Source organism: Anas platyrhynchos, chromosome 4 (assembly GCF_047663525.1).
Source record: "Anas platyrhynchos isolate ZD024472 breed Pekin duck chromosome 4, IASCAAS_PekinDuck_T2T, whole genome shotgun sequence".
NCBI lineage: Eukaryota > Metazoa > Chordata > Aves > Anseriformes > Anatidae > Anas > Anas platyrhynchos.
Window position 1 is genome coordinate 224,222 of NC_092590.1, and position 22,321 is coordinate 246,542.

Genomic DNA, 22,321 nt, shown 5'->3' on the forward strand with positions numbered 1-22,321 from the left:
GGGCGAGCTGTGCGCGTCCCTGGGGGCCGGGGGCTGCCCCCCGGTGTCCCCTCACACCCACCCCTCAACCCCCGCTCCGCCCGCGCCCTCCTGCCGCGGGGGGCCGCTGTGCGCACGGGGCGGCGCCGCCGAAGGTTGCGGCCGTTGCCTAGCGAGGCGCTGTCACCAGCAGCGCGGGCGGCCCAGGCGCGGCCCGCCGGCCCCTCAGCCCGCCCGGAGGCTGCCTCCCGCCGCCCGGAGCAGGTTTGGAGCGGGGAGCGACGGGGCCGGGGCCGGGGCTGGGGCTGGGGCTGGGGGGAGCCGCCCCACAGCGCCGCTGAGCCGGCATTTTGCTTGGTGTTTGTTTGAGGAAGTAGGAAATGGGATCTCTCCCCTCCTCCGCCCCTCCCCTCCCGCGACTGGTTTGGGTGTCATTTTGGGAGGGGGGGGGGAGTCAGTAAGTTTTCAGTATCTGCTCGTGATTGCCGTGCCCTTTCTGAAATGAGCAGGATTTCAGGCTCTTGCAAAGCCTCCTTGACTGAGAATCAGCAAGAGAAGAGCAGAAGATGTGTTTGGGATCCGGCAGCATTTGATACCCATCGAGGCTTTGGAGTGTTTCTGGTAGACATTTGTAAAGAAATCCTATTCGATGCTTCTTCTTGTGCTTCAGAATTAATCCGTGGGGGGCAGTATAAGGAGCCATGGTTGCTGAAATATATAACTAATAAAAAATAGTTCCATATGGGCATAAAGAGACGGATTAAAATCAGAGGAATGCTTGGTGTGTAGTAATCACAACTATTTAAAATCATACCCACCATGTAAGCAACACGACAGCTTTCTGTGCTTCTGAAATTCTAAATACTTGGCCCTTGTAAGCAGAAGATGGCTTTCAAGCACGTGTGTGTCTATAGGTATTAATTCCGGATAAAAAGTTTTTTTTGAATAATTTCTGTTGCCTATGCATCGGTACTGTAGCAGTGAGAAAATAAGGTTCATTGTAAGTCTATGCTTTATCAAGAGTTCATTAACAAGATCTTACAATATTGTTGCTTCATCCGGCAGTATAACGTCCAAACAGAAAGTCTGACCACTTTCAGACCAAAGGTTAAGTCTGCTAGCTTAGAAGGTAATAGAAGCAAAATTAGTTTCTGCACTGGTTTAACAGTTGTTAACATATCTGCTTTTTTATCACAGTTCCTTTCCAGGGTGTAATGTTGCTTATGTATTCTTTGGGAAACTCTTCAACATTCTGCTTCAGCAGGGAGTTAATTCTTTCTTCTTTAACTCGGAAAACATTTTTTCTTAGGTGCAGAAAATTGCAAATGAGGTGAACAGAGGAATTGTAACAGATCTTCCTGAATACTGAGTGGGGAGCACAGAGATGGAGGCCGGCATGGAGGAGATCCTGGTTAAAGTTGCAGTAAGGGTCAGACCTCTGCTTTCCAAGGAAGTACTTCATAACCACCAAGTATGCGTGAGATTAGTCCCAAATACACAACAAATAATCATTGGGAAAGACCATGTCTTCACTTTTGATGTTGTATTTGGCAAAAACTCAACCCAAGAAGAAGTTTATCCAGTTTGCATTAAACTTCTTCTAGTGTCTTTGGCTGAGGGATATAATGCTACAGTATTTGCATACGGACAGACGGGTTCTGGGAAGACTTACACCATTGGAGGTGGTCACATTGGTACGTTGTAAAAAGTCTTTTTTTGTGTGTGTGTGAACAATGTAGTTCTGCAAATTAAGTATTTAATACATAACAGATGATGCTTGAGAATTTTTAAGAGATAATGAAAAAATGCATAGCAAAAAAAGACATATATATTCCAAAGTTTATGTGATGGTTGTGTTCTAAACACAAATTCTGTGTCCATTAGGCTATCCCAAAAGTATGAGAGAAAAAAAAATAAAAAAGTGCTCTTTCCCATTCTCTATTCTAACAGGCAACTTACCCTACTTTCTGAAACACAGTGCTTTAGAAATTTTGGCTCCATTTATCCTACTTAGAAAGTATCTGCTTTAGGTAATTGTATGAAGCAAACTCACTCTTGGACTTTTTTCAGAGACTGACAAAGAGATTTCATAGATAAATTTCATGGAATAGAATCCTAGAATGGTTTGGGTTGGAAGGGACCTTAAAGATCACCCGGTTGCAACCCCCTGCCACGGGCAAAGATGTCACCCACTAGACCAGGTTGCCCAGGGCCCCATCCAGCCTGGCCTTGAACACCCCCAGGGACGGGGCATCCACAGCTTCTTTGGGCAACCTGTGCCAGTGCCTTGCCACCCTGTGAGTAAAGAATTTCTTCTGACGATCTAATCCAAATCAACCCTCTTTTAGTTGGAAAGCCATTCCTCCTTGTCCTATCATTACACCACCTGCCAAAGAGTCCCTCCAGAGTCCCTCCCCAGCTTTCCTGTAGGCCCCCTTTAGGCACTGGCAGGCTGCTGTAAGGTCTCCCCAGAGCCTTCTCTTCTCCAGGCTGCACAACTCCAGCTCCCTCAGCCTGTCTTCGTAAGAGAGGTGCTCCATCTCTCTAAGCATCCCTGTGGCCCTCCTGGACTCTCTCAAATACTTCCACGTCCTTGTGCTGGGGGACCCAGAGCTCCAGGTGGGGTCTCACGAGAGCAGAGCAGAGGGGGACAATCACTTCCCTCCCCCTGCTGGCCATGCTGCTTTTGATGCAGCCCAGGCTATGGTTGGCTTTCTGGGCTGGAAGCACACATTGCTGGCTCAGGTGGAGATTCTGATCAACCAACACCGCCAGGTCCTTCTCCTCAAGGCTGCTCTCAATCTGTTTTCTGTCCAGACTGTAGTTGTGCTTGTAACTGTTCCAGCACAAGTGCAGAACCTTGCATATTGGCCTTGTTGAACTTTATGTGGAATTCAAATTTTGCTTTTTTAAAGGCAGATATCTGAAACTCTACTATTCGACTTACTTGGTATTTCCAAGTCAGTGTTCCTCAAACACCTGAGACTGGAAACTACTTTTTTTCTGTATTAGTTCGCAGAAGAATTCTTCAGCTTCTGCATGTATACGATTTTGCTTTCTGACTCTCTCTGGAATCTTGTATCACCAGCTCTGGTTATCTTCCCTTCCATATGGAGAAGTCACAATTTGTTTGTCTGTTCTGCTGAAGAAGAGAGAAGAAGTGGAGTAGCAGGAATTAGAAGACTATCTGGATTTTTCTTGGTCCTTGATTCTGAATTTGAAACCCTGAAAATGATGTATTCATTCTTTCTGCATAAAGGATTTGCAGTTTTATCATTAATTCATTAGCAAGTTCAAAATATTTTTTTTCTTCTAGCGTGATTTTTTACTAATTTAATTTTCTTTTAGTCTCGTACCCGCAGAAAGTAGTAAAGTTCTGTATCATTTCCATGCATTTCTGATCAACAGAAAAGCAAATCTTTACATGAAAACTTGGGAAAACTGAGCTCTTCCTATTCCTTATTATATTGAGTGATAAACCTCGCAGACTTCTCTTTAGTTTTAGTCTTTGTAATTTGTGTGACAGAATGACTGCAAGTGTCTGTGACATCTGTGTTTCTATTTTAGCATCAGTTTCAGAGGATGAAAAAGGCATAATCCCACGGGCTACTCAGGAGTTATTTCAGCATATTTCTGAAAACCATAACATCGATTTCCGTGTGAAGGTATCTTATATAGAGGTTTACAAGGAAGAACTTCGAGATTTATTGGAGTTGGAGACCTCTGTGAAAGATTTACATATCCGAGAAGATGAAAAGGGAAATACAGGTAGGATTTCAGCTCTAGAACTTCGTGCATTTGATTTCTGTTGTGTGCACAAATTACTGTTTCCACCTCTTGAAAAGAGAGCTTATCGATGACTAATACTAGACGAAGTCACGTTTTCAAAATATCAATTCAGTTTAGCTGATCTGAAGCAGCCTTCATTTGAGATTCCTATGAACAATATCAATGTTCCTCCAGAAGCAGCATCAGGTGGTAAGGTAGTACTGTTACTGTTTCTGCAAATTCAGCATAGAAACACAATTGTGCATGATTATTCAGTTGAATGAATGCTTTAAGATTAAGCCTTTGCTTCTCACTTCAAAGTTATATTTGTTAAGCTACTTATGCTGTAAATATCTGCTTCCATTCCACTAAGAACTATGTTCTTAACATAGGCTGGGAGTCACTTTTACTACAAACTTTCAAAATTTCTGTCTTTTTTTTTTTTAACTGACAAAGTAAGCTTTGAGCTAGGTTTGCTCATACTTTTTTTCTAGATAGCGCTAGGTTGCAAATTGCATAAGACGATGTGTAAACACCTAAGTCTGTGTATTCTGTTTACGATATTGTTTCAAATGCTGTGACAAAATACACCCATATATTCTATTTCTGCAGGTTTCAGATGTGCTGTACTTCGTGCTTTCCACATACTGTTTTATTTTATTTAGCTATGTGCTACGACCTTATAATAATGCAGGCTTGTATGCTTGTGTGATTTGTGTTTATAGATTGACTCTTCATAATTGCAGTAAACTTTTACTGAAAAGTTTAAAATTAATGTAATTATTCTGATTTTCTTTTGGTGTTTGAGGTGATTGTTGGTGCTAAGGAATTCCAAGTGGAATGTGCAGATGAAGTGATGAGCCTGTTGGAAAGTGGCAATGCAGCTCGTCACGCAGGCACAACACAAATGAACGAACACTCTAGTCGATCACATGCCATTTTTACTATCAGTATTTGTCAGAAACAATCTGCAGAGTCTCAAAAAAAAATAGTGATCCACAGGATTCATCTTGGAAATCAGTCCAGATGATTGCTTCAAAGTTCCATTTTGTGGATTTGGCAGGATCAGAGAGGGTGACAAAGACTGGAAATACCGGTGAAGGATTCAAAGAATCAATTCAAATCAATAGTGGTTTGTTGGCCTTGGGAAATGTCATCAGTGCGCTTGGAGACCCAAAAAGGAAAAGCGTACATATTCCATACAGGGATGCTAAAATCACTCGCATTCTGAAAGACTCCCTAGGAGGGAACGCCAAGACTGTCATGATAACATGTATAAGTCCATCCTCATCAGACTTTGATGAATCTTTAAATTCGCTCAAATATGCAAACAGAGCCAAAAACATTAGAAATAAACCAGTTGTCAACTACAACCCCGATCAAGACCGGATTGATGAAATGGAACTTGAAATCAGATTGCTCCGAGAAGCTTTGCAGAACCAACAAGTTGGTAATCAGTGTTGACATGACTTAAATCAAGAAAGAACCCGAATCAGTTTGCTAGAAGAACAGCTCACCCGGCTTCAAGCTCAGTGCTTCAGCTACAGAAACTGTTTGGACGAAGCCTTCCCATTCCTTGTTGATTTGAATGATGATGTTAGCTTAAAAAGCAGGAAGCTCTCACCGTGCAGCAAATTGACACTGGAACTGGCACCATGCAAGAGCCCCATCATATCACAATTCTTCAGCTGAGGAGAGAACTAAAGAACTGCCAGGTATTTCATTCTAAGTTGATTGTTTAGGTACCTATGAACAAATCAGGAAAGCTAATGTGTCTGTCTTGTAGGGGGAGGAGATAGAGTTCCAACAAGTTAGAATTTTATAAAATCAACCTATTTTCATTTTTCACACTGAATTCTGGTAAGCCTGTAGATTGTTACCTTGCAATCGCATACACAAATTCTGGCTTTTCTTGGTTCTCATCATCCTAAATTACAGCTCTGTTATTTATTCTTCATTTTTTTTCTCTGGCTTATTGTAAAGCTCTGCTTCCCAGGTTCAAAACAGTGTAAGAGCTGGGTTTAAACTGAAAGATACCCAGGTAAGCATGCCATCCACAGCTAGGAGGAGATGGTTAGGGAGATGCTAAAATAAACAGGGCAATAAAGGCTCTTGAGCAGCTCTTAAGAGTTGTATTTACTTGAAAGATATAGGTTGTACAGAAAAGATACAGTTGTACAGAAGTATCTGTCTTTAGAATGGTAAGGCATAGTGTGTCCATACTTTGCATTTGGCTCCTAAAGGTTTTCTGGAAGGCCAACTACATTTGGAAGTAACCTTCAATCACTATTGGATCACTTACCCAGAAAAACATCTGAAAAAAAATAACATTATAATTTCTTTAATCTTTAGGCTCTTCTTGGAGATGAAAAATGAGGAGGACCATCCTTATTTTTTTGTTTGAGAAGTGTATTATGATTGATGCTGAGATTTTACAGCCACATCTCACAACACACCGAAGAAAGTAATTGGATTTAAATACCCACTTTGTAAGGTAGTGTTGGTTATGGGTCCATTATTTCCTCTGGGAGAAAGAAACTTGTCAAAACAAAATCAATAGATGAGAAACAGAAGTAAAGAAACGACTGGTGGAAACCACTTTTGAAGGGAGCAGCTGATTCCCCAGAGGGCCATGCTGCCATAGCCACAGGGACCTTGACAGCCTAGAAAGGTGGGCTGACAAGAACCTCATGAAGTTCAGCAAGGGCAAGTTCAGAGTCCTGCACCTGAAGAGGAACAACTGCAGGCACTAGTGCATGCCGGGGGCCACCCTGCTGGAAAGCAGCCCTGCAGAAAAGGAGCTGGGCGTCCTGGTGGCCACCAAGTTGAACATGAGTCAGCCATGTGCCCTTCCTCCTAAGAAGGCTAGTGGTTTTGTTGGCTGCACTAGGCAAAGTGTCACTAACAGGTCAACAGATGTGATCCTTCCGCTCAGTGAGGCCACAGCTGGAGTAGTGTGTCCAGTTGCAGTTGCAAACTGTATTTTGTGGTGCGTTATACACAGCATAGGCAGCCAGTCAAAAGAGGAGTCTCCCACCATATTTAGCATTGATGTGGCCTCACCTTGAGTATCGTGTGCTCAGGGGCACCCCAGTTGAAAAAGGATGTGAAGATAATTGAAAGTGTGAAGAGGAAGGCAACAAAGCTGGTAGAAGGGCTGGAAGGCAGGTCCTATGAGGAGAGACTGAGAACACTTGTGTTGTCCAGTCTGAAGAATAGGAGGCCAAGAGGCGACCTCATGGCTCTCAGCAACTTGCTGAGGAGGGAAGGTGCTGGTCTGTGCTGCTGGTAACTGAGGGAAGAATGCATGGGAATGGCACAAAGCTGTGGGGGATGTCCAGTTCACGCTGGACATCAGGGAAAATTTCTGTACCATGAGGATGGTCAGACACTGGCACCGGCTTCCTAGCGAGCTGTTTGGTGCCCCATGCCTGTCAGTATTCAGGAGGCATTTGGGCACTGCCCGCAATAACATGCTGTAACTTTAGGTTAGTCCTGAAGTGGTCAGCCAGTTGGACTTGATGATCTTTGTAGGTCCTTTCCAACTTCTCTACTGCATTCTGCTTGATTCTGTTCAGTTCCGGGCTCCCCCATGCAAGAGATTCAGGGACATAATGGAAAAAGTGCAGCAGAGGGCCACAAAGATGCTTAAGGGACTGGAGCACCTCTCCAATGAGGAAAGGCTGAGAGAGATGGGACTGTTCAGTTTGGAGAAGAGGAGGCTCAGTGGGGGATTTTAGCAATGTCTTACAAATACCTGAAGGGAAGGTGCAGTGAACGTGCAGCCAGGACAAAAGGCAGTGGGCACAAGAGCTTCTAGGCTAACATCTGGAAGCACTTGTGTACTGTGTGGTGGCCGTGGCTGTGCACTGGAACAAGTTGCCCAAAGAGGTGGAGTCATCCTCTGAGACCATCAAAAGCCACCTGGACATGGTCCTGGGCAACCTGCTCAAGGTGGCCTTGCTTGAGCCAGGGGTTAAACCAGGTGACCTCCAGAGGTCCTTTCCAGCCTCAGCTGTTCTGTGATTCTATGGTGGGAGAATTTGCCATATATACGTCCCAACTTTGCAGTTCCAATCACATCTTTGAACAACAAATAAATATATGTATGTATTTAATTTTCCAACTTCAAGAATAACAATGCCTGCTTTTCCACTGGCTGAATTTTCCTTTTATTATCTAGCAGGCTCTAGCTATGGATGAGGAAGTATTCATCCAGAAGGATCATGAATTGAAGATATTGCAGAATCAGATAAAGACATTAATACAGGAAAATGAAGAGCAACTGGAATCTTTAAAGAAGGCTGAAGAAACACATAGATTACAGGTATTTTTCCTCTGGCATATATTACATGTATCTATATCGAACCATCCATCCACTATAGGAATGTACTCATGATTTCAAGACAGATCCTTCAGAATTTTTTTGGATGTAAACACCTACCAGTCTTACAAGCACCTTGTTTGAATTAGAGCTGTATTCCCTAATGAGCTGAGATCATCTAGTGGGTGAATCACAGTACTGTGATTCCTGAAGTTTGTGGATCAGCCTAACTGTGCCACAGCCTTCCTGTATGATATTAAGTGATTCATTCACCCTCTCTTTGCTTCCTGCCTTCCTCCAGATCTGTGTTGTTGCTAAGTTGTTTCAGGACGATTCATGATTTAGGACTTGAAAGGCTTTTAAAGCTTGTTTAGAATCTCAAAAAGACCATCAAGTTCCTACATAATGCTTTAATTGAAAGGCTGTGTAGAAACATGCTTTGTTATATCTTTATTCAGTGTGAGAGTAACGTATTGTTGCCTTTTGACTTTTTAAGACAGAATTTCATCCTAGTATTCTGAGAGTTTACTATTACAAGAAGCTGAGTGACACAGTGGAAACACTGCTTGCCTCCTTCCCTCTCTAGATCTTGTATATGCTAATGAAATTGTAATGGGTAGTAAGTGAATAGCATTTCAAGATCCAGGAGACCATATATAGGATAGTTGATAGATCTGACTTTATAGGATGATAGATCTGACCTTTTTTAAAGGGAACAGCATAAACATGGCTAGTTAGTACTCTTCTCCTTATTCTCCTTATTCTCCTTTTTCTCCTTTTTCCTCTTCTTTGCTGATGGCTTGGGGAGAGTCAATGAATGAAAGGTAAGTACACTGGTCACCATCTTTTCCTTCCCTCTGTAACTTTTTTTCTGTTCTGTCATCTCTGGATAGGCTTTTTTTGTGTGTTTTCCTTTTTTAACCCATACTGCATATTGTCAGCTTATTAGACTGAAACAATCCATGCTTCTAATACCCATAGATGCTTATATACGATTATGCTTATAATTGTATCTTATGGAGGATACGAGGCAGATGATATGAACAGAAACAGTTGTACTGTAGGCAAAAGATCGCAGCTCTCACTTTTACTTAAAAACAGAAAAATCAGTATAATAATTAAATCAAATGCTTGTGTCAAATGGCTTAAAGTTGTATGCACAGGAAAGTGTCGTTTCAATGATACATGATAGAATAAGAACTGTAAAAGTAGCATGTAAATGTTTGTACCCATGTATTTATGTAACAGGTTATGCACTATGGGGTTGTATGTACAAGGGCATAAGGGACAGAGTCTTATAGGGATTAAAAAAAAAAAAGTTGCAAGGTGGAGTTGCCCATTACTACTTCCACAATCATAAAATGTATGGTATTGACATATATATTCTTTTTGCTATGACACAGAAATATTATGTATTGTATTCCAACAAAATGTCAATTTGTGGGGCATTGTCTATGTATGGGGAAAGGACTTGCAGTCTAAGAAGATGAGAAAAAAAGAATAAATAAAAAATATATGATTCAAAGTAGGAGAATGCATACTTTAGTTAACTATCTCTAGCTGTTATTCAAATTTCCTGTTGGTAGGCAAGATTTTCGATGTATTCTGAAAGGAACAGAGAAGACTGAAAATTGTATGGTCTTGGCCTTATGGATAAATCAGTTCAGTGAAGATATGTAATTTTGAACAATGCACAGAGATTGCTGTAGGAAAGGCAAGTAAGTTCTTCAAACTAGCATTACCGACAAATTTGAGGCTGGGTAGAAAAGAAAGTAACGGTTGATACAGGGGATCCTGGGGTCACGTCCAATTTTATGAATGTTAATTAATAAAAATAATCTTTCAAGTTGGACCGCTTCAAGAGGAAGAGGAAGCCTACATGTATGTACATTTCATTCTTTAAACTCAGACCATGTGCTTCATTTGAACATTTTTCTTGAATTACCGTTTTATTTATCCATGAACACACAAATAAGGCAAGCAAGGGCTGATAAATATGTCATCTACTTCTCACTAGATGTCTAAATCTAGCTGACATAATTTATATAGGACAGCTCCTTTAGAGACAAAAATGTCTCAAAAAAATGATTGGAGTTTGGGGAGAGGTAAGATTCTACCTGTCATGCCAGAGAATTTTCAGTTTGTTGCAGAATTTGCCTGTGCACTGCAGAAGAATTTAGAGTTGGTGAATGATATACAAGAAGACTGACCTTTATAATGAATTTAGAAAGGTATGATGCAAACCTGATGATCAGCAACCGTTTTTGTTTTTGTTTTTGTTTTTTTCATATGAGAATGAAAAAATGGTGGAACAGCAAATCCTTATTGATCAGCTAAAAGAAAAATTAGAGAAGTTTATGGTTGTGAAAACTTGGGACTTCTCAAGTGCTTGTGGAGATGGGCCTGCTGTTACGGCATCTGCAAGAAGGCCATACAGTGTCCCACTCACAAAGAGTCTGCTACACTCCCTTTACCCATCTTCAGGGACAGAGACACGAAAGGTAAGGTCTACCTAAGCATTACATTTTTTTTAACAGTTATCGTTCAATAATTCTATTGGGCGTGACAAATTATGGTGACCTATTGTCAGCTGCTGTTTGGCTTTGAAGCATTTTAGCATTGAAGACTGAAAAAGTACTTTCGAATGTCTTGCGACACACGCTATGTCCCAATTGTCCAAAATCTATGGGCTTACATTTTGAATCCCAGAATGGCTGGAGTTTGAAGGGATCTTTAAAAATCATCTAGTCCAACTCTGCCATGGACAGAGACACCTTTCACTAGATCAGGTTGCTCAAAGCCCCATACAAATTGACTTAAAACACAGAATTTATCACAGTCATAAAGCTGTAGTCTTTAGTGATCTTTTTGTGCAATGTTTAACAGTTCAGATAGGAAGCATTCCCAAAATGAATGATTATTCTGTACTGATAAACTGAACATTTTGGGTAATAAGTTGGTAACAGTACCTTCTTTTGCACTTGGGACAAGTGTTCTAAGCAGAACCTTCTCTTGCAAAACCTTCTGGTACACAGGTACTCAGAAATATTATTTAAACACCTGCAATTTTGCATACAAGGTCAGGTAGTGAAAGACTTTTAAACTGAAATACTATTGGAATATCAATAAAGAATTACTGAACTATTCCAAGTGTTTTTTGGGCGCTTTTTGGCAGGTGTATACCAGTCCCCCTGCTTTTTCCCTGGCTCGGATGATGGCAGGATTCCGTGCTCGTAGCCAGATTATACTGAGCTACATAGAAGATCAAGATGAAGTCCTTCACTGCCACCTCTCTGATCAGAGTGATGAAGAGAAAGAAAATACAGACAGTCAAAAGTAATTTCATTTTTTTTTCTTATTACTTAATTAAGTAATTTTTTCTTTAATTTTTGTTACAGATAAATATATAGCAAATATAATATTACTGCCTAATCCTACTGTAATGTGAGGCCATTTGTGATACTACTTAAAATAAATTTGCAGGACCAACTAGGCATATTATGAAACTAGTTTAAAAACCACATTTTTTGATGCGATAAAGATTGCATGATCTTTGTTTTGGGGACATCATCCAACAAGATCAAGCAAGGGAAGAAGAAGGTGCAAATGCTTATGTAAGCTTTCTCGGTTTGGCACTCTTCTTTTTAATATCATGTACTTTATATAAAGTTAAAAGAAAAAAAAATCCCTTTGTGTTTAGAATGTATCATGTTTTCCATTCTTTCTTAGGCGTTCAATAAACCAAAGATGGACACGAAAACAGGCTTCTCTGTGCTTTCCCTTTGAGCAAAGTGACATGAAATGTCAAGTTGACAAGTCCAGCTTATGTGACAAATCTGTGCCACAGACTGATACAGCCACAGGTAAAATGGAAGTCATGAGAGTAAATTGTATTAGATATAATATTAGAATATGCAATAATGTCTTTATCACATGTAATTATTTTTCTCATCAAAATGTCTTTATTTGCTACAAATACTTTTTTCATGATAGCTCAACATAAATTTATTTTTAAATTATTTTCCTTTTCCTTTTCTGAAATTGACATCAGTGACCTTAATGTTTAAGTACTACTTACTAGCGAGAAAGCACTTGACATACAAGTCTAGTACTAGTTCAAGAAAAGGAAACATGCTATTGTTTCATCAGAGATGCACTGAAAATGCTTAAAAAATATATTTTTTTCTCTCTCAGGTTAGCATTCATTAGCATTCTTGAAATGCTAATGCATGCTGTCATTTCCATATTTAGACGGCAGGGAAAAGACTCTTTGCAATACTCTCTCCGTTTGGCTCTTTCACTTCATTTGTAAGAATTCTATACATACTATATTTCAGATCACTGTCTTTTGGCTAAAGAGTGTATTCCTTTTATTCCTTTTTTATTCCTTTTTTTTTTTTTTTGGTCTCCACATTGTTTTGTTTTCTTTCAAGGTGAAGAAATCGACTGCCTCCAGAAAAGTCATGTTTTTAACATGCAGAAGTTAAAGAATTCAGAGTTGAGACTCACTGAGGCCAAGCAAAAATGAGAGAACTTGCACTTAACATCAAAATGAAAGAAGAACTTATTAAGGAATTAGTAAGAACAGGTAAGTGACTGAAAAATTGAAATGAAGACATTCAGAAATAAGCAAGAAAAAAGACACAAAACTTCTGAAGACCTGCATATCTTAGTTTTTGGGTAATTTTCTTCTGCGGGAATACTTCTGGTAACTTACAGTTTCCTAACTTCTATGAATTACTTGCTATGAGTGCATTGAAGGCTGCAAATTTTTATTGTGTCCTACTCAGCTGTGATCTGCAGATTTGTTTGTTAAATATTTTTTTGTGTTTTGTGGCTTATTGTGTTTATCCACCTATAGTGTAATTTTTCACGTATGCTTAGTGCAACTGATCTCTTCATGGACATGTGTTTGTCACCCAGTGTCTGGGATAGGAGAGAAGATACGACACTGTGCTGGCTGCTTGCATTGCCATCATAGCAGTAGAGAAGCAGGAGTCAGAAGTAGATGAGGGAAAAGGTCAGTGTCCCTGTTAGCCTATATCATTACACACCTGTCCTGATATATATATGCTTGCCAGAAACTTATCATTGTGATGACCCTAAAAATCTGTGCTTAGTTGTTTCAATCACACTCTTCTAGTGTGTACATATTCTCCTGAGGCAGTCTTTTGGCATTGAGAAACATTGTGCGCCCCCAGTAACAGTACTTACGGAATCCCAAACAGAGCAAATCAGATTGCCCGAACAGGGCAAATCAGTAGAAACACAATCGAGAGTTTTTTGCTGATTACCAAGTTGAAAGCTGAGAAATATGTAGCATATTCTTCTGGGGAAAAACAAACAAACAAACAGACAAAAACAAAACAACAACAACAACAACAACAACAACAAAAACATAATAATACAGGCAAGCTATTTTGTCAAGGACTGCAGTAGGCAGAAAATTTTCACTTGATGTGGCACGCAGGTGTTACTTTCTTTGGTGACATCAGATGGTTTATGAAGAGTTCAGATTTAAGATTCCTTCGTTCATCTATATTTCAGTGTTATAAGGGAGCTGTTTGTTTAGGTTTGGAAAATGTCTCAGAAATTTTTGGTTTAATCAGGATGAAGTAAGTAACGATTCAATTACAGGCTTAAGTAATACATTGCAAATTATTATCTTGCTGTTTTAAAACTATTTGGATATGATGTCTTTAAGGTAAGGATGCAGAGTCTGTAAGCAGGCAATATTCTTTGAAGATAACTAAACTGGAGCAAGAATCTGAGCAGGCCAAAATGGAACTGGCCGAAACTCAAAAACAGCTTCAGGAGCTGGAGAATAAGGAGCTGAGAGAGCTTCCTGAGAAAGCCAAGCTGCAAAGAGAGTTCTGAAAGAAGATGGATGCAGCTAAGCTGAAAGTGCAGGTATTTCCAATATGACCATTAGGATTTGCAAATTCCTGTCTCAGCATCACCTTTGAAATCCGTACACTCTGCTTGTGAAACTCTCACCAGCTTCACACAATTGAAGCTAGTTGGATTGAAGTAGCCAATGAGAACCTTCACACAGTTATACCCACTACTATTTAACAACTAAGTAGTTAGATAGTTCTGTCTTTGATGATTTTACGAAGGCTCAGAGACCTTAGAGATAATGTGTGATTGTTGTGGCAAAATGTAGCAAGTCTTGCTCACTGTCCTAACTCAGTGAAATAGAGAATTAACCTGAGTCAGGTTTTAGTTTTAAGTTTTCCTGTTGTTAAGCTGAAATTTTCCATGAACATTCAGGTCTTACAGAAGAAGAAGCAAGACACTAAGAAACTGGCTTCTCTATCTAACCAAAGTGAAAAACGAGCAATAGAACTTGAGCAGAACGTGGCTCAGATGAAGCATCAGCAGACCCTGCTAGAGAAAAGACTGCGTGAGGAGAGTGAAAAAAAGAAGCAACTAGAAGCAGAGCTTCAGCGGGACCAGCTACAAATTAAAGTAGGATTCTTTCTGTTTCCTTATGACAAAGAATAAGATCAACCAGCTTGACCTTTGTTTTCCCAAAGGCAATGTACTATACTACCAGATTTTGTCCTTTTAAGTAATTGCTTACTTGACACTGAAGAAATTGTGTGTAAGTATTTTCACAGAAATCTTCATTCTTCCTTTCTCTTCAGCTATGTTTTTAAATGTTATTATGTGATGTCTAGCCCTGAGTTGCAATTTTGCATGTAAATTAGTTCAATATTTCTGATTTCATGATTGTGTAGATTCTGTCATTAAATGTGTTTGAAAAACACACTGATTGAGGCAGAAAGAAAGTTTTGTTTGTTTTTGTTTAGAGGAACTTCAGCTTAAGATGGAACAGCAACAGAAGATTCTTAAACTTAAAGACAGAGAGATTGCTGCATTTAAAAAGAAGAAAAATAACTCGGTGGGGACTTTACAGAAATCAGAGGTAGCTAATCTATTCCAAATCTGTGTGGACACTGAAAAGAAAGGTGTCTTTATTCACCCCTTGTCATCTTTGTAAAGTGTTTGGAAGAAGAGTATTCCATCCTCCCTCCCCTGTTTTTTCTTTTAAATTGTTATTTTTTTGTTGTAGCAAAAACTGAGACAAGTCAAGAAGCTCTTTAACTGGTTTTGAATGAACGAAAGGAGAGGGCTGTAATGTCTTTGTTTTTTCTATGACTTGTCAAAGGTAGTAATTCAGATAGCTGGAAATTCAACGAGTTTGGTTGTCTGGTAGGCTTGAAGGTGATTCTGATGAGCTCTGTTATAAATGTTGCACGGTTTGTTTGTTTATTTCTTTTCCCATCTGACAAATATGACAGATGGCTATGGTTTTGGTTGTTCATGACAGTGTTAGAATAGTAGGTTTCCTGTGCAACAGTGCTACCTGCATGATTTCAGAACTAGACATTGGAACATGAGAGTTTCATGAGTTAACCAAAGTCTTTAGAGGTGAAAATCAATTTAAAAAACAAAATAAAAGCAACTTCTTAGCCATACCAGCAATATGCCCACTGATAAACCATTGCTTCAGAAGAGACTTATAATAGACTCTGCTAGCAGGATCAGAACTCCCATTTTTTCTTTCTTTCAGCATCACAGTTTCTCATCACGATGTGTTTTTCCACTAATCTTGGTCTTGGGCAAGAATCATGCAATGAGGATGGGCTAGCTGATTTCTTGTGGTACCTTTCAAACTTAGTTGTTGTCATTCTATATATGACATCTATTTCTATAACTGTTTTTAGGAAAATAATACATTTCCTTAAAAGCATCTGATAAAATTGTTTGCATAAGATGTAGTAATATAACATTGCTGAGCCTCTCCTTAAGTCAGTCCTATTTCTGTATTATCCTGAATCAGGATTCTGTTGAACACTTAATGTTAAGAATTGAAATGTTGATTTCTCACGTTTTATCAGTTACTCTAAAAGAGGAAAAACATAGTCATAAAATTCTGACCCAAATAGTCCTCGTTAATGCTCTCTGGATCTCTGTTTAAATTGTAGAAGTTAGAAGAGCAAAAGAAATGGCTGGATGAAGAAATGGAAAGAATTCTTCAACAGCACCAACAGTTAGCGGAACTAGAAGAAGATTTAAAGAAAAGAGAAGCCATCGTAGCTAAAAAAGAAGCATTATTGCAAGAGAAGAGCCTCCTAGAAATCAAGAAACTGAGATCTAGCCAGGTGATTCAAGAAAAAAAAAAAAAAAGAAAGAAAGAAAGAAACTTAACACAATTGTAGAACTGCCTGAAAAGACTATGGGAGGAGGGCAGCCGGATAACAGAAGAGGTTTAAGCCATGCGACTTGTATCTCTAGTGCTGCCATTACATTATTGTGTGGCTTGATCAAATCAACATTTTAAACATGAGTAATAGAATGTAATAACCTTTATTTACATGATATCCCTGAAATTCTAACAACAAAACAAAATCTGACTTCCAAAGTTCTGTTATTGCAGCACATTAAATAACGATATCTAAAAAATTGCTCAATGCCTGCAAAGTAGAGAACATGGCAGAGAAACATTCTGTATTATTTACTTTGGCTACTGAGAAACAGAAATTGAAATGTCATTGTCACCGTAATGACTAACTCATGTAAGATATGTAGAAAACTGCACATTGCTTTTCTTTGTTTTCTTTCATCTTTTGATTAAATAGTAAACTTTATGGTAGCTGTCTACTTAGCCTAAATGGCGTCCCTTTACAAGAAGTAGACAGGTCTTCCACATTAGGATGCGACAGTCTCATGTACATGTTTATGGGGATGGAGTTTTACACTTATGGTTTCTTTCATTCTTCCTCTTATTTCTTTCTCTCTCTCTCTCTCTCTTTTTTTTTTTTTTTTTTAAAGGCTTTAAACAAAGATAGTATGAAATTGTCTACTTGCTTAAGTATGCTGGACCAGGAATTGTGTGATAAAGGTATGCAGCTTCAGGACAGCACTACTGAAGATAAGACAGACATTCTGGAAAAAATTCAGGTTCTTCAGAAGGAAAGGGATCAGCTACTCAGAAGAAGAAATAGTGTGGATGAGAAACTGAAAGAGGGTAACTGAAAAGCGTTGTCAGCTGAAGTAAGTAACTACCTCTGAGATACATCAAAGTTGTAGGCAATGTTGTATAATAAAGTATTCCAATCATGACCTAAAATGTCCCCCAGTATTAGATAGTAGAGAATCAAGGAACTGAGGTTGGGTGTTTTTGTTAACAGCCGACATGAAAATACTGCTATAATGGCACTACTTACGTAACAGTGAACAACATATACTTTCAGAGGGACTTACTTACTTTAGCTAGAGTCCGGACAAATGTCGCTGGCCTAACAATTCTATAATTAGAAATAATGAAACAGGATGTCCATCAATTTATCTTAGGCAGCTATTTTCCTATCAGGACATAGAACAAGGTGAAGTACTCTAATAGTGATGTCCCTTGATTTTTTTTTTCATAGGCTTTTGTGAAAGACCAAACCTCACCTGAAGGCCTCCATATAGTTACAATGAAAATAAGCCATATTGTGGATGTTACACACTTGAATTGATCAGTATAATTAAGTTGAAGATTGAATAAATTGATGTCAAATACACAGTTTTGTTTTAGGTCTTGAGAAGCAGCAGTTGGGGCCTATTACTGAGCTGATAGCATGCCAGAAAGAATCCTATTTGCTTCACTCCACAGAATCTTCTGCAATACTTCAGGGCATGAATTTCTGCCACCTTCCTGCACAGATAATGGTCACCAAACTGCTTACAGATCTGATTGGTTCATTAATCGCTAATTAGAAAACTAGTTCAACTGAAAAAGTAATAGAAGTCATCAAATTGTGGGGAGGGGAAAATGGAGGAAGAATAGAATGTAGGCTTTTGTGGTGATGAACCATTTGTTTGAACTCTGGTCTGTGGAAGGGATATCAAGACATTTCCTGCTTGCTCCAAGCAGGTTCTAGATTTGTACTCTTCCTCTTATTTTTCCCATTCCATTCTCTGTACTACTACTAGTTAGTCTTGCTCTTAAATTGAGATTCACCTTTGAGAATGAAGTTAATGTCTTATGCACACAAAGGTTTGTTTTGTACTTTTTTTACAATCTCACTCCTGTGTTTCTGTGTAGGAAGAACATGTCCTTTTGCAGCTGGAAGAAGGAATTGAAGCCCTGGAGGCTGCTATTAATTACAAGAATGAAAGTATTCAGAGTCGCCAGTACTTGCTTAGATCCTCTTCACAGATCCTTTCACAGAGTGAGGATAATGCAATAGGAAAACTAGTTTCCTTGTCTGCTGATGAGCTCAGAGCTATCCTCTTCAAATACTTTAACAAGGTTTGCTTTGGCTAATGATCAATATTTTATCCTATTACCTGTTATTGCGCTAAATAGTTAAAGGAAATAGTGTCAAGAAGTAAAGTCAATTTAATCCACTTTCCTTGAAAGCCTGCTTAGGTTACTCACATCTGTTGTTAATTTGGATATTTTGCATCTTGACATCAACATAAAAAAGGATGCTTTTCTATTACTTGTTTGTATCTTGTTTTGGTGTCATTAGCTTAAAAGGTGTTGCAACTCTGGAAATTTCCTTGCTCCTTTCCACTGCTTTATGCCGCTAACTTCTCAAGTAGCAACATATTTAAACAGTGGTGTCGTATTGAAATTCTTCCCACCTGCAGTCTTTATCAACCTCAGGATAGTATTTCTTTTTTCCAAATCCATTATAAAATCTTTCTGCAAACAAGCGCTTACCACCATATACTGAAGAATCGTAATGACACCTGGAAACATAAAAAAGAAATGCATTAGGACTTGGTGTCTCTCTTTGCCCATGGGTGAACCTTGGGTGATTTTGTGAACAAGTTGTCTGTGGTACACAAATTGGCAGTTTTCCAGAAACAGGAAAAAAACTCTTGTATCAGTTTAAGTTCTGCACAGGGCATTAAAAAATCCACTAGTCCATGTGATCAAAATCTACAGAGCTCAATTCTGAAGTGTGAACTCGTGTCAGCAGGCAAATCTGTTTCCAGTATAAGCTTACAGCTTATACAGACAATTGCTTTTGTATCCATTCATCTATTAAGCAGAACTGTAAAAGCATTTGTTGAAATGGTTTGATAGAAGTGAATTAGATTGTCTTAGATTGTTGGCCTGCGAGAGTCTGAACGTAAATTACAACTGCAGACTGAAGAACAGGAGATGAAGGTCATAGACCAGGAAAATATAATACGTGAATTGGAATCTGCACTTGAGCACATCAAGTTGCAGTGTGACAGGCAGCTGACGCTACAACACAGAGAACATGAGAAAAAACTACAGTTGATACTGCATCATTTCAAGGGTGCTTGTTTGTTTTCCAAGGGGAATTGTACAGCAGATATTATCTTTAGTCACTGTTGAGAAATACTGTGTTTCATATGAAAGAAAAAAGAAGATATGAGGTAGAAAGATAACATTTTGGCTGTTACTAATTCTGATGTCGTGTAGGATGCTGATGAACAGACACAAGGTGCTTGTATAAAAGAAAAAAGCTGACCATTTTTAAAAAACGGTCAGAATTGTCACATTTTTATATTCAATTTGTTGACATTGGAAAGGTGAAAGATAGCAATCCCCTTGATCTTTATCTTCTAAATGCTCCTATTAAAATGGAGAATTGGGGTTGGCATGGGCTTTTTGCTCCTCTGTCATACTAGTTTAAATGTACACCCTGAAAGCAGAGTGTCAGCAAAATACAGGACATTCTCTAGCTGGGCATCTTGATTTTGGCACAGAGAAGTGAAGTGAAGATTTGATTCTCATACTAGTTTTACTTGCCCTAGAACAAGATGGTGAAGGTATTGCAGAAACCTTGAAAGAGTATGAAGTAAAAGTCCAGCAACTGGAAAAAGACTTCTTTTATTCTAGAGAAAACCAGCAGAAAGCTGAAGAAGAAATTGAAGGGCTTTTTTGGAGAGTCACCCCATCAACTAATGGCACCTACTAAATGTAAGTACATGATCTTAAAATGCTTTTGTGTTTGTCAGTAGATCATTTGAGGGGTAGCAAACAGACAGAAGTATATCAGATAGACATAAAACTCATATTTTTACTGAACTAACTCTTATCCAGGAAGGTACTACATCTCCCCACACTTGCAAAGGAGAGACAACATCAGTTTGTAATAGAGGCAGTGGTATAACACTGTTCTAAATTCGTGTTTGGTTTTCTGTGGATTCGAGCATAATTTCAGAAGCTACAGTCTCACACTGTTGTGGTTGAGAAAACGGTATTTTATGATCTGAAAGACTCTGAATGGCATTATAATTAACAAATGTGTAATATTCTATGCTTTTAGATGCCAGTATTTTAAACAATCAACTTGATTTTGCTGCCAGCACTTGATTTCATAGAAGTTATTTCTTGGAAGATTGTCAATGAGGAGGTCCATACTTCCAGTTAACTAAAATCATTCTTTATTAAGGTTAAAAGACCTAGATATTTGTAGTAAGAAGATAAGCTTCCTAATGTGATCTATGCTTTGACCAAAAAAAAAAAAAAAAAAAAAAAGGACCAACAAACAACTATGAAAAGTTTTTTTGATTGTTCCAGGTCCTACTAACCACAACTCAAACTTAAAATGAAGTAGTTCTAGTGTAGAAGCAAAAATGGTTTAATCATTGTCGTTATCTTGGTTGTCTTACACCTCACACTGCCACCACCACCACTTCACACGCACAGTGCAGCCTTCTTGGCCCCGTGTTTCGTCTTAAGGCTCAGCGTGACTCATTCTTCCTCTTAACTGATGGTTCTATTTCGTCACACTTGAGGTAGTGCCATGTCTTTGTAACACGTAGATGCTGGTCACATATGCATCTGTTGCTACCAGAGTGAATTGAGGTTTAGCTCTCCAGGCAGGATAATAAGCCTAGAGGTTCATTACTCGAAAGTATGCTGTGGCGGTGTGAACATGAATATTGCACAGGTTGGACTGTAAATGAGCATGGGGAAGATTATTCTGTGTCTAATACACAAAGAAGCATGTAGTTCAGGACATGTTTTGCTGTGAGGAAACATCCATCGCAGCCAAACTGTAGCGAAATGTAGAAGGGTGAATGTCCCTGTGAATTTCTAACTTTTTCAAATCCATATGTTTGTAACGTTTGTAAGAAGCGCTCAGTATTTTTGTATAATTACCTTTAGTTATCTCTCCTCTGAATATATTTTGGGGCATAATACAATGTAATAAAAAAGTGATGAGCTTTAAAAATAACAAAAATCCCTGTGTACATTAAAGTCACATTCAAAGACTATGTTTTGTGTGTTCTGCTAATGAAATTGCAGGCTACTTTTGAAAATACGAAGAATTTCATATTTTACTGTCATGGTTCAGTTGTTTTAAGATTGCTTAAATTGCAAGGTAGAATGGTGAAGCTTGTATTACAAGCAAAGAGCCAGCGGAAAGTAAAAGACACAGTCTTTTACTTCCTCGTCTTTCGGGTCCTTAACATACAATGGTGCTAGCTCAGACCTAGGAATCACCAGTCTTTATCTTGTTCCCTGTCTCAAGTCCCCCCTTTTCTTGAGCCTAAGCAAATTCTTTGGCTTATTACAATCCTTCTTGATTAAAAGTTTTCATTAAATTCTTACCAGTTTTGACTTGGTGCTTGTTTCAGTTACACTTCCAGGTATCATAATCTAGTCTTTCATACAGCACCAAAATGCACATTGTACCACTACACAAGTCAAGACTACTACTCTTAAAAAGAAGATCAGGATTCCTTTAAATGATTGCTTAAGCCAAGAAAAGTTGGGTAACCAAAAGGTTATTTTGTTGCATAATTCTCGAAAACCCCAGGAGGTGTCATCTTGAATTACCTTACGTAATCACCTTAGACTAATCACCTTATTACCGTAGTCTTTCCCCAAATGTTTTCGTGCTCAGTCTCAATTCCTCCTGCCTCATTTACACACATACAGCAACTAATATTGATTAAAGTGCATCCTTCCCCTTGGGAGGCAAATAAAAGGTCTAGTGCCTAAAACATTCTTCTTGATTTGTTCTACTTGCTTGCACAAAACTGTAAGATGTTGTTGCAAATACTGGTTTCCTAAATGTGTTAGATCTTCTCCTTTGTCCGGCCTTTGGTAAGGCCTGCCATACAATATCTCCAAAGGGGCTTAGTTTGACCAAGTTTGCTCCTGGGGGATGGATGGAGCCCGTGGTAGGGAGCCGTGTGGGAGCAGTGCTTGAGGAGCTGCTGCCTTTGGCAGCCCCTGCAGGCTCACTTTGGGAATCC

General features: G+C 39.0%; 1 pseudogene; it reads left to right on the plus strand.

Moving 5' to 3' along the window:
- The first annotated feature begins 253 nt into the window (after positions 1-253).
- On the plus strand, positions 254-20,637 carry LOC140002373 (kinesin-like protein KIF27; annotated as a pseudogene).
- The last annotated feature ends 1,684 nt before the right edge of the window (positions 20,638-22,321 follow it).